This window comes from Nicotiana tabacum, chromosome 22 (assembly GCF_000715075.1).
Source record: "Nicotiana tabacum cultivar K326 chromosome 22, ASM71507v2, whole genome shotgun sequence".
Taxonomy (NCBI): Eukaryota; Viridiplantae; Streptophyta; class Magnoliopsida; order Solanales; family Solanaceae; genus Nicotiana; species Nicotiana tabacum.
Window position 1 is genome coordinate 201,320,873 of NC_134101.1, and position 12,126 is coordinate 201,332,998.

Consider the following 12,126-nt stretch of genomic DNA (forward strand, 5'->3'; position numbering starts at 1 on the left):
TATGAGCTGCTGAATAGAAGGAAACCCAAGCTGACTCACCTAAGAACATTTGGGTGCAAATGCTATGTTATCAATAATGGAAAGGATCAGCTTGGTAAATTCGATGTCAAGAGTGACGAAGGAATATTTCTGGGTTACTCTTCTCAAATCAAAGCGTACAAGATATACAATAAGCGGACTCAATGTGTTGAGGAAAGTGTTCATGTTATTTTTGATGAGTCTTATCCATTCTGTGAGAAGAATGCTGAAGAAGATCAAGATGGAGAACCCTTACTAGTCCCTGGTGAAGTCATTGACATGACAAATGGAAAGGCAGATATGATGAGTCAAGTAAAAGAGCTGAGTGAAGACAATACTGTCTCATCTTCAATGGAACCAGGTACTTCAATTACAACCACTGAAGCTGAAGAAAGAGTGCTTGATGCAGTCCAGGGTACTCCACAAGAACTCAGGAAAACCAGTCAAATGTACCCACATTCTCTCTAAATGAACCTCAGATGTCTAACTGGAGACACAAAAGCTCTCATCCTCTTGACAACATAATTACCCCTCTAGATTTCGGAGTACAAACCAGGTCAAAAGCGAGAAATTCACTTGCCTTCTTAGCCTTTCTCTCCCAAATAGAACCCAAGAATATCAAGGAAGCCTTGAAATATGTAGATTGGATTACAACCATGCAAGACAAGTTACATCAATTTGAAAGGAACAATGTCTGGCACCTGGTACCCAGACCTTCAGATCGAACCATTATAAGAACCAGGTGGGTATTCAAGAACAAGCTTGATGAACATGGGAATAGCACAAGGAACAAAGCCAGGCTAGTGGTTCAAGGCTACAATTAGGAGGAAGGGATTGACTATGATGAAACGTTTGCTCTAGTCGCTCACGTGGAAGCTATTAGAATTCTAATTGCTTTTGCATCTCATATGGAATTCACCTTGTTCCAAATGGATGTCAAAAGTGCATTTCTGAATAGACTTCTTAAGGAAGAAGTCTATGTGAAGCAACCTCCAGGGTTCGAATGTCATGAACACCCTTCATATGTGTTTAAACTGGACAAAGCATTGTATGGGCTGAAGCAGGCTCCTCGAGGTTGGTATGAAAGGCTCTAAAAATTCCTCTTGGAAAATGGCTTTAAAAGAGGGAAAATTGATAACACCATATTCCTAAAGAAATGGGGAAGGAACCTGCTCATTGTTTAGGTCTATGTTGATGATATCATTTTTGGGGCAACAGATGATTCTCTGTGTGAAGAATTTCCAAAACTTATGGGAAGTGAGTTTGAAATGAGTATGATAGGGGAACTGAACTTCTTCTTGGGTCTTCAAGTAAAACAGTCCCCAAAGGGTACATTTATTTGTCAACAAAAATACATCAGGGAGCTCTTGAAGAGGTTTGACATGGAAGCATCAAAGGTGATAGACACTCCTATTGTTACGGCCACTCGACTGGACATGGATGAAACTGGGATTCCTGTGAATCAAACCATGTTTAGAGGTATTATTGGGTCTCTTCTCTATCTTACTGCCAGTAGACCTGATATTGTATTCAGTGTGGGGCTATCTGCAAGATTTCAATCAAATCCCAAGGAATCTCATTTCAAGGGAGCCAAAAAAATTCTGAGATATCTTAAAGGAACACTGGACCTGGTTCTTTATTATCCCTCAGGTGACAGCTTTAATCTTATTGGATATGTTGATGCAGACTATGCAGGTTATCTTGTGGATAGGAAAAGCACTTTTGGAATGGCTCACTTCCTAGGTTCATGTCTCATCTCTTGGGGCACAAGGAAGCAAAACTCAGTGGCTCTTTCAACAGCTGAAGCAGAATATGTAGCACAGTATCCTGTTGTGCACAACTTTTATGGATCAAGAAACAACTAGAGGACTTTGGGGTACTCACTGAGAGTGTGCCCCTTTTATGTGATAACACCAGTGCACTCAACATGGCCAAGAATCCAGTTCAACAAAAAAGGACCAAGCATATTGATGTGAGGCATCACTTTCTGAGGCACAATGTGGAGAAAGGGTTGATATGTATGAAGTTTTATATCACAGAAAATCAAATTGCAAACATCTTCACCAAGGCATTAAGTAGGGAACATTTTAAAAGAAACAGAGTGAAGTTGAGGCTTTTAAAGCCCAATTGACAACCTAATTCCTCATTATTTGGCTATGAAAATCACCTTCAAGAAAAAACTGGCTAAAAGTATTTTTTGGCCATGTCTAACTCACTTCAATATCGTTGCAGGTAAACACGCATGATGACTATAGAAGTTGTAGATGCAGTGCATAGATGATAAAAGAGTATTTATACTTTCAAATAACAGGTCAAGAACGTAGTTCTTGTACCAAAGGTTAGTAGTTCTGTGCATTCTTTAATACACGTCTTAAAAAGGTACAAAACACAACTGCCATGTCATCCAACTTTTTAGGCTCTACTATCACGTCTCTTCACTTCAAATCGTTTCATCTCCCTCTGAAACATTGCACTTCTCCATGCCCAACCGCCGTTTCAGAAGCGGTGCCTATCTCTCTCTTCATAATTATCCGTTTTTAGTAAAACCCCCATCTATTCTCCACAAACCATAAGTCCTCTATTAGAACTTCCCAAATCATATTCGCTTCATCTTTCCAATGGCTGATACAAACTTCGACCTCCCTGCCTCAGTCATACCTGTTACTGAAAAACCAATGGAGTCCTCCACCCCTACTGAGACCTCTTAAACCACTCTTACCCTTCCCTTTAAAATCACACCTCACCCATATTCCCCATCTCTCTCCATTTCAGAAACCACTAAAATTGTTGATCCATCCTCTCCATCTTCTGAGGTTCCCACTAATCAAAGAACAAGGTCAAAACCCTAAGGTCATAGAGGGTTCCACCACTGCTGCTACAAATTCTGTGGTGGCAGTAGTACGAAATTGAGGAATAAAAGGTTGTAACCATCTTTGTGGTGTCTGCTGATGGTGTACTGCATGAGATCATCTCTCAGAAAAACACGGTGCAGGGTATGGGGGATAAAGGGGCCATTGTAACTATTGAAGGCGCTGCACTACCAGAAGCTACTGGGCCCTTACATGAGGAACTTGATACCTCTCCGGAGTACCCAGGTCAGGGTTCTCATTCCCAAGAAAGTTCTGTTCTTGCATTCGCTATTGTGCCTTTGGATATACAAGTACCTGAGATGAGGTCTGGTGATGAGGAGGATTTAGACGACCTAGCTCCTGATGCGTTCATAGTTAAGCGAGGGTTGGTGTCCACTCCTAAGTCTTCCACCAACCAACCCACTACCAGGTTGCAAGCTAAGGTGGCCCACGACTCTGCCCTTCAAAAGAGAAGAAAAAGTAGTAAGAAGCAAAGAAGGAAGCTGGTGAAAGATGGTATGACCATAAGTGATAAGGTGATCCCTGTGGTAGAGGTGGAAGAGGAAACACCAGATGAACCTGGTTCATTGGTGAGACAGTACTAGAAGAAGAAGAAGCCTGCTTCAATAGAAAGAGTTTCAACCCCTAGTTCCAAGTTGAAGGATGTTGTGAATGAGTTGTCAACGTCTGATAAAGATGTGTTAGTCAAATCCAAGGGAAAAGAGAAATCAAGTGGTGGGAAGTCCGGCAAACGTAAGTCTAAAATTGTTCAGGAACCTGGTTATATGAAGAGGATGAGAAGTGAAGTCAGCCTTGGTTTAGAACGCCTGAGGCACCAAAAGGTTCTATTGAGTCGTATGTTAGAGCCAACAATCTCTGAGATGGATGGTATGCGACAAATTCTTGAAATGGTTGACTTTCAACAATGGGGCACCTATTCCAAATAGATACACCTAAGGCATATGAGGATGAGGTACAGAGCTTCTTTACTAGCCTCTTTCCCATTGAGACCAATCATATATGTGCTTTCGTGAATGGAGTAGATATCGTGTTCGATGTAAAGCTGCTTGGAGAAATTCTTAAAGTTCCTTTAGTTGGTGTGTCTAGTGTAAAGGATGTGTGTCAGTTTAACTTCAAAAATGTCGTGGTAAAAGACAATGCAAACCAAAAAGGGACCAAATTCATAAGAAGGCGTTCCTCCCTGTCTATCAACTGCTTTTCGAAATAGTAAACAAAGTTCTATTACCTCGAGCAGAGAGGGGGTCAGTGACTTCCAAGTCTGACATGTTCTTGATGGAGAAACTGGATAGCTTTACTCCTGTGAGCGTGTCTACTCTTATGATTGAACACGTGCAAAAGGTATCCACCTTCAAAGATGGAAATCATGGCCTTCCCTGTGGGTTTTTGCTTATGCGGGTGTTTAAGTTCTTTGAGGTGCCATTGGAGCAAGACAAGTTGGGGACTAAGAAGCAAACTTTCTCACAGACAACATTGGAAGAATGAGAGTGCATAGAAAAGAAAGGAGGGTAGGGAGTACATCAACCGTCTCACAACTCATTAATGATCAGAATAGTGCAACTGAGGAGATTCGTCGATTGAAGGCCAGGAATGCTATCCTGGAAGGTCAACAAGCTCAAGGGGTTCCGGCGTCAAATGATGAAGTAGCTCGTTTGACAAAAGAGAATGCTAATTTTAGGGTGCAAGTAGAAACCTGAAAGCAGATGCTCAATAAGTAAAAGTTGGCCAATGCCCGAATAGACCCTATTCTCCAAACACTTGTTGTAGCTTCCAAGCCCTCTACTCCTAGTGCCCCCTAAGTACCCCTTCAATGACCAGTTTCTTGAAATGTTCTTCTAAGTTTTTTTTGTTTTGTTTGGCAGATGTTTTGTTTCCTTTTTTTGATGTGATTGGGATGAAACAGTACTGCTCCCGTTTTAACAATCAAATGTTGCCTTTGTTTTTAAGCAAAGGCATATTAAAATTTATTTAATATAAAATCTATCCTCTTTTATTATCTCATTGCTTAAATTCTATATTTCTTTTCTCTATCATATTGTGTGCACATATGTGGCATGAGTTAGCTCGGCTAGACTTCTTTATGTTATTTATCTGTTCGTGTTTTTTAATGATGTCAAAAAGGGGAATAAATAATATGTGCAGATAATGAGAAATAAGGAAGGCATAAAGTCAGGTGGAACTTGTGTTCTTCTGTTACTTAATCTGGTTCTCCTTGCTCTAAATCCACGATTATCGATGTTAAGTTTATCATCATCATAAATGGGGAATTTGATAGATTTTCAATGTCTTTGTCTTATGTTTTGATGATCTAACAAACTTACTATCAAGAACTAGATAGGGAACCTGACACACATGGACTATTTAACATATTCCAGCTAAATATGAACTGTTATAGCTTCAAGAGATAGGAAACCAAACAAGGACCCGATACCCTTGTGGTTCCCTCATAGCAGTACAAAGTCAATGGCACACAGCTGGAAGCGATGTGATAGTCTGCATTGTTTCTACATGCACTGTACTATTTCCAGTGCCCACTTATTCCTTGACCAACTAAAGTGCTTACATTATTTCAAGTGATGTCATCAAGGTGTATCAACAATGAGTTTATATCAAAATATCATTGAACATTTCTGATCTTCATTCAAACCTTTTACAAAATAGAGAAATCAATTCTCACGAGCTAGAAGAACAAAGTTAAACGCTACTATGGACCAGTTCATAAAGTTAGTATTTTATTGACCTTAGTTGAGTTGTAACTTTGTGATTGTTCTTATTGTATCTCCTAAACTGCTTAGCCAGAAGCGTTGATTAGGAACCCTCTTGTAAAATCCGTAAACTCTCTGAGTTTATAGTGACTAGGTTTAGTCATAAGTTCAAGTCTTTGTTACTAGAGAGTGATAAAGTGGCTTGTGGTGAGAGTATCACAAATTAGTTAAAATCTTTATAACTAGAGAGTGACAAACTGGCTTGTGGTGAGAGTACCACAAGTTAGGTGAGTTAAATCTTTTGTAATAGAGTTATTACAAAGTGGCTTGTAATAGGTGTTTACAAGTTAGTGAAGTTTAAAGCCTACATGTGTAGGTAGTTGTTTTTGTCCCTTTGAGTTGGGATTTTTCCACGTAAAAATCATGTATCTCATTTACTTACAGTTTTACTAGCATTCTCACCATAACCTTACAGAGGACCAGGTACTATACTGTTTGGTGGACTCATATAAACTAACAATTGGTATCAGCGCGAGTTCCTCCTATCAGGCTAACACCTAGGAAGGATCTTTATGGCTGCTCCACCAAATTTTGACGAAGGTCAATCTACATACCGACCACCCAAGTTCAATGGACAATATTATGGGTGGTGGAAAAACAAGAATGCATGATTTTATCATGGCTGAGGATTCTAAGTTATGGGATATCATATGTGATGGTCATTATATTCCAACAAAGGTACTGGAAGAACTTTCATTTTCAATGTCAAAAACCAGTAAAGAGTACACCGATATAGACAGGAAAGCTGTGGAGAAGAATTTTCGTGCCAAGAAGATTCTGGAATGTGGAATAGGACTTGAAGAATATAATAGAATCTCCGCTTATGACACTGCTAAGGAGATATGGAAGCTTTGCAAACAGCTCATGAGGGAACCACCCAAGTAAAATAGTCTAAGATCGATATGCTCACTACCGAGTATAACTCTTCAGGATGAAGGATGATGAATCTATTCAACATATGCACACAAGATTCATTTCCATCATAACTGAGTTACACTCACTTGGTGAAACCATTCCTAGAAACAAGCTAGTGAGGAAAATCCTCAGTATTCTGCCTAGCCCTTGGGAAAGCAAGGTGAATGCTATTATTGAATCAAAGGACTTGCAGGAGCTGACCATAGAAGAGCTGGTTGGAAATCTGAAGACCTACAAGATGAAGAGGAAGATAGAAAGTGAAAGAAGAGAACCAAAGAAAGAAAAGAACATGGTACTCAAAGATGATAGCAATGACTCAAGTGAAGAAGACAGTGACATGGCTTACTTAACCAAGAACAACCCTGAAAAAGCATCTATGAAGAACCCGGTTCCTTTCAAGGACTTCAAAAGAAAGATATCTGTTGACAATGTGATGAAACAGGCTCTTGCAGCATGGGAAGATTCCTCTAGTGAGTCTGAAGATAAAACTGATGCTGGTGATAGTTCTATGATGGCAGTTGAAGGCAAGGAAAATGAATATGACTCAACTTTTGATTTGATGGCCCAATCAGATGATGATGAAGACGATGACAACAAGGAGGTAAATTTTAGGGATGTTTAGAGAAATATGAAATCCTACTCTCCTAAGAAACTCATGTCTTTAGCTAGTGTATTGATTGATGCCTATCATAGTCTTGTGGAGGATAGGTATTCATTGACCTTAGAACTAGGAGAAGCTGAACAAACTAGAGATGACTTAGTAGTTGTAGTTATTGACCATAAGGAAACCATTGAAAATTTCAAAGAAGAAAGAAATGATCTCTTGGAAGTAATTGCAGACCTAAGGGAAATAATAGAGAGACCAGAGACTAATTCAAAACCTGGAAATTCTGGAAAAGGAAAAGAGATAGCCAGTGAAGAACACATTAGGCTTAAAAATGAGTTGAAAGCTGTGAGAACTAGGATGTGTGTTGAAACTGAGAAAAACAAGCACCTCCAAACTCATTTGGAAAGAGTAAAAAATGATCTTGAAAAGTTCCTAAAGTGGACCTGGTCCTCAGAAGCTGTCACTGCCATGTACATTAATAATGGTGGAAATAGGCATGGAATATGGTTCCAAAGGAAGAAAACTCCTTACAACCCTCACAGCAAGTATGTCATTGTTTCAGATAACTCGCTTTGTACACACTATGGGAACAATGGTCACTTCAAAGAAAATTTCCAAGCCAGGGTTCAATCTGTTCAGAAAAACAAAGTGTTTGCTGAAAAAGTTACTACAAAAGAGGGACCAGGTTTTACTCACAAAAAATGCACATTACCTGCATGGACTAAGAGAGTTCTTATTCATCCTCTTGCCTACTACAAGGGACCCAAACTGTCTTGGGTTCCTAAAACTAACTCTTGATCTTCTTGTGCATGGAACAGTGAAAGGAAGCAGTCAACAATGGTTCATGGATAGTGGGTGTTCAAAGCACATGACTGGGAACACCATGGACTTTCTTTCACTAAAAGCCCTGCAAGGAGGGAGTGTATCCTTAGGAAATAGGAAAAAGGGGTACATTCTTGGAGTTGGAAAAGTCGAGAAGTCACCCATTCATTCTATTGAAAATGTATACTATGTCAATGGCCTTAAGTACAGTCTCTTGAGTGTCTCTTAGATCTGTGATAAAGGAAACAAGGTGGAATTCTTGTCCAAGATATGTACAGTTACTGATCTAGTAACTGGTGAAGTGGTACTTGTGGCAAAAAGATACAAGAACACCTATGTTGCTGATTTCAAGACCCTACAAAGTGGTGATCTGAGTTGTCTGAAAGTTGTTGATGATGATGATGAACTGTGACATAGAATACTGGGGCACGCAAACTTTTCTCTTTTGAACAAACTAATTCAGAAGGACCTGGTCCATGGTCTGCCCATAACAAAGTTCAAGGTGCAAAAATTTTGTGATACCTGTGCTAGAGGAAAACATGTGAAGTCCTCTTTTAAGTCAAAAAGGGATATGAGCACCACAAAGCCACTAGAGCTTTTGCATATGGACCTATGTGGTCCTATGAGAGTGCAAAGCATAGGAGGAAAAAGATACATTTTTGTGATAGTGGATGACTACTCCAGATTCACATGGACTCTATTTCTTAAAACTAAAGATGAAACCTTAGAGGTGTTTGTGGCCTTTGTAAAGAAAATCCAGGTGAAGATGGAGTCTAGAGTTGCATGCATTAGGTCAGATCATGGAACTGAATTTAATAATGCCAAATTTGATGATTTCTGCAATGAAAATGGCATCACCCACAACTTCTCAGCTCCCAAAACTCCTCAGCAAAATGGAGTAGTAGAAAGGAAGAACATAACTCTAGAAGAGATGGCATGAACAATGCTAATCGACAATGGAATTGCAATGAACTTCTGGGCTGAAGCGTTTAGCACTGCCTACTACTTGCTGAACAGGTGCATGATCAGATCCCTCATAAACAAAACCCCATATGAGCTGCTGAATGGAAGGAAACCCAAGTTGACTCACCTAAGAACATTTAGGTGCAAATGCTATGTTCTCAATAAAGAAAAGGATCAGTTTGGTAAATTCGATGCCAAGAGTGATGAAGGAATATTTCTGGGCTACTCTTCTCAAAGCAAAGCGTACAAGATATACAATAAGAGGACTCAATATGTTGAGGAAAGTGTTAATGTTATTTTTGATGAGTCTTATCCATTCTGTGAAAAGAATGCTGAAGAAGATCAAGATGGAGAACCCTTACTAGTCCCTGGTGAAGTCATTGACATGACAAATAGAAAGGCAGATATGATGAGTAAAGTAAAAGAGCTGAGTGAAGACAATACTGTCTTATCTTCAATGGAACCAGGTACTTCAATTACAACCACTAAAGCTGAAAAAAGAGTGGTTGATGCAGTTCAAGGTACTCCACTAGCACCTGAGAAAAGAACTCAGGAAAACCAGTCAAATGTACCCACATTCTCTGTAAATGCACCTCAGACGTCTAACTGGAGACACAAAAGCTCTCATCCTCTTGACAACATAATTACCCCTATAGATTCCGGAGTACAAACCAGGTCAAAAGCCAGAATTTCACTTGCCTTCTTAGCCTTTCTCTCTCAAATAGAACCCAAGAATATCAAGGAAGCCTTGAAAGATGCAGATTGGATTACAACCATGCAAGACGAGTTACATCAGTTTGAAAGGAACAATGTCTGGCACCTGGTACCCAAACCCTCAGATCGAACCATTATAGGAACCAGGTGGGTATTAAGGAACAAGCTTGATGAACATGGGAATACCACAAGGAACAAGGCCAGGCTAGTGGTCTAAGGCTACAATCAGGAGGAAGGGATTGAATATGATAAAATGTTTGCTCTGGTCGCTCGCATGGAAGCCATTAGAATTTTAATCGCTTGCATCTCATATGGAATTCATATTGTTCCAAATGGATGTCAAAAGTGCATTTCTGAATGGACTTCTTAAGAAATAAGTCTATATGAAGCAACCTCCAGGGTTTGAATGTCATGAACACCCTGAATATGTGTTTAAACTGGACAAAGCATTGTATGGGCTGAAGTAGGCTCCTCGAGCTTAGTATGCAAGGCTGTCAAAATTCCTCTTGGAAAATGACTTTAAAAGAGGGAAAATTGATAACACCTTGTTCCTAAAGAAACGGGGAAAGAACCTACTCATTGTTCATATCTATGTTGATGATATCATTTTTGGGGCAACAGCTAATTCTCAGTGTGAAGAATTTGCAAAACTCATGGAAAATGAGTTTGAAATGAGTATGATGGGGGAACTGAACTTCTTCTTGGGTCTTCAAGTAAAACAGTCCCTAAAGGGTACATTTATTTGTCAGCAAAAATACATCAGGGAGCTCTTGAAGAGGCTTGACATGGAAGTATCAAAGGTGATAGACACTCCCATTGCTATGGCCACTCGACTGGACATGGAGGAAACTAGGACTCCTGTGAATCAAACCATGTATAGAGGCATTATTGGGTCTCTTCTCTATCTTAATGCTAGTAGACCTGATATTTTATTCAGTGTGGGGCTATGTGCAATCAAATCCCAAGGAATCTTATTTCAAGGCAGCCAAAAGAATTTTGATATAACTTAAAGGAACACAGGACCCAGTTCTTTTTTGTCCCTCAGGTGACAGCTTTAATCTCATTGGATATGTTGATGCAGACTATGCAGGTTATCTTGTGGACAAGAAAAGCACTTCTGGAATGGCTCACTTCCTAGGTTCATGTCTCATCTCTTGGGGCACAAGAAAGCAAAACTCAGTGGCTCTTTCAATAGCTGAAGCAGAATATGTAGCCGTAGCATCCTGCTTTGCACAACTTTTATGGATCAAGCAGCAACTGGAGGACTTTGGGGTACTCATTGAGAGTGTGCCCCTTCTATGTGATAACACTAGTGCACTCAACATGGCCAAGAATCCAGTTCAACACAAAAGGACCAAGCATATTGATGTGAGACATCGCTTTCTGAGGGACAATGTGGAGAAAGGGTTGAAATGTATGAAGTTTTGGAGCATAGAAAATCAAATTACAGACATCTTCACCAAGTCATTAAGTAGGGAACATTTTGAAAGAAAAGAGTGAAGTTGGGGCTTTTAAATCACAATTGAGAACTTGATTCCTCATTATTTGGCTATGAAAATCACCTTCAAGAAAAAACTGGCTAAAAGTGTTTTTTGGCCATGTCTAACTCACTTCAATACCGTAGTAGGTAAACACGCATGATGAGTATAGAAGTTGTACATGCAGTGCATAGATGATAAAAGAGGATTTATACTTTCAAATAACAGGTCAAGAACCTGGTTCTTGTACCCAAGGTTAGTAGTTTTGTGCATTCTTTAATACACGTCTTAAAAAGGTACAAAACACAACTGCCATGTCATCCAACTTTTCAGGCTCTACTGTCACGTCTCTTCACTTTAAATCGTTCCATATCCCTCTAAAACATTGCATTTCTCCATGCCTAACCGCCATTTCAGAAGCGGTGCCTATCTCTCTCTTCATAATTATCTGTTTTTTATTAAAAGCCCCCACTATTCTCCACAAACCATAAGTCCTCTATTAGAACTTCCCAAAGCACCTTCGCTTCATCTTTCCAATGGCTGATACAAACTTCAACCACCTGCCTCAGTCATACCTGTTACTGAAAAACCAATGGAGTCCTTCACCCCTACTGAGCCCTCTTAAACAACTCTTACCCTTCCCTCTAAAATCACACCTCACCCATATTCCTCATCTCTTTCCATTTCAGAAACCCCTAAAATTGTTAATATGTCCTCTCCATCTTCTGAGGTTCCCACTAATCAAAGAACAAGGTCAAAACCCTGAGGTCACAGAGGGTTCCACCACTGCTGCTACAAATTCTGTGGTGGTAGTAGTACGAAATTGAGGAAGAAAAGGTTGTAACCATCTTTGTGGTGTCTGCTGATGGTGTACTGCATGAGATCATCTCTCAGAAAAACACGGTGCAGGGTATGGGAGATGAAGGGGCCATTGTAACTGTTGAAGGCGCTGCACTACTAGAAGCTACTAGGCCCTT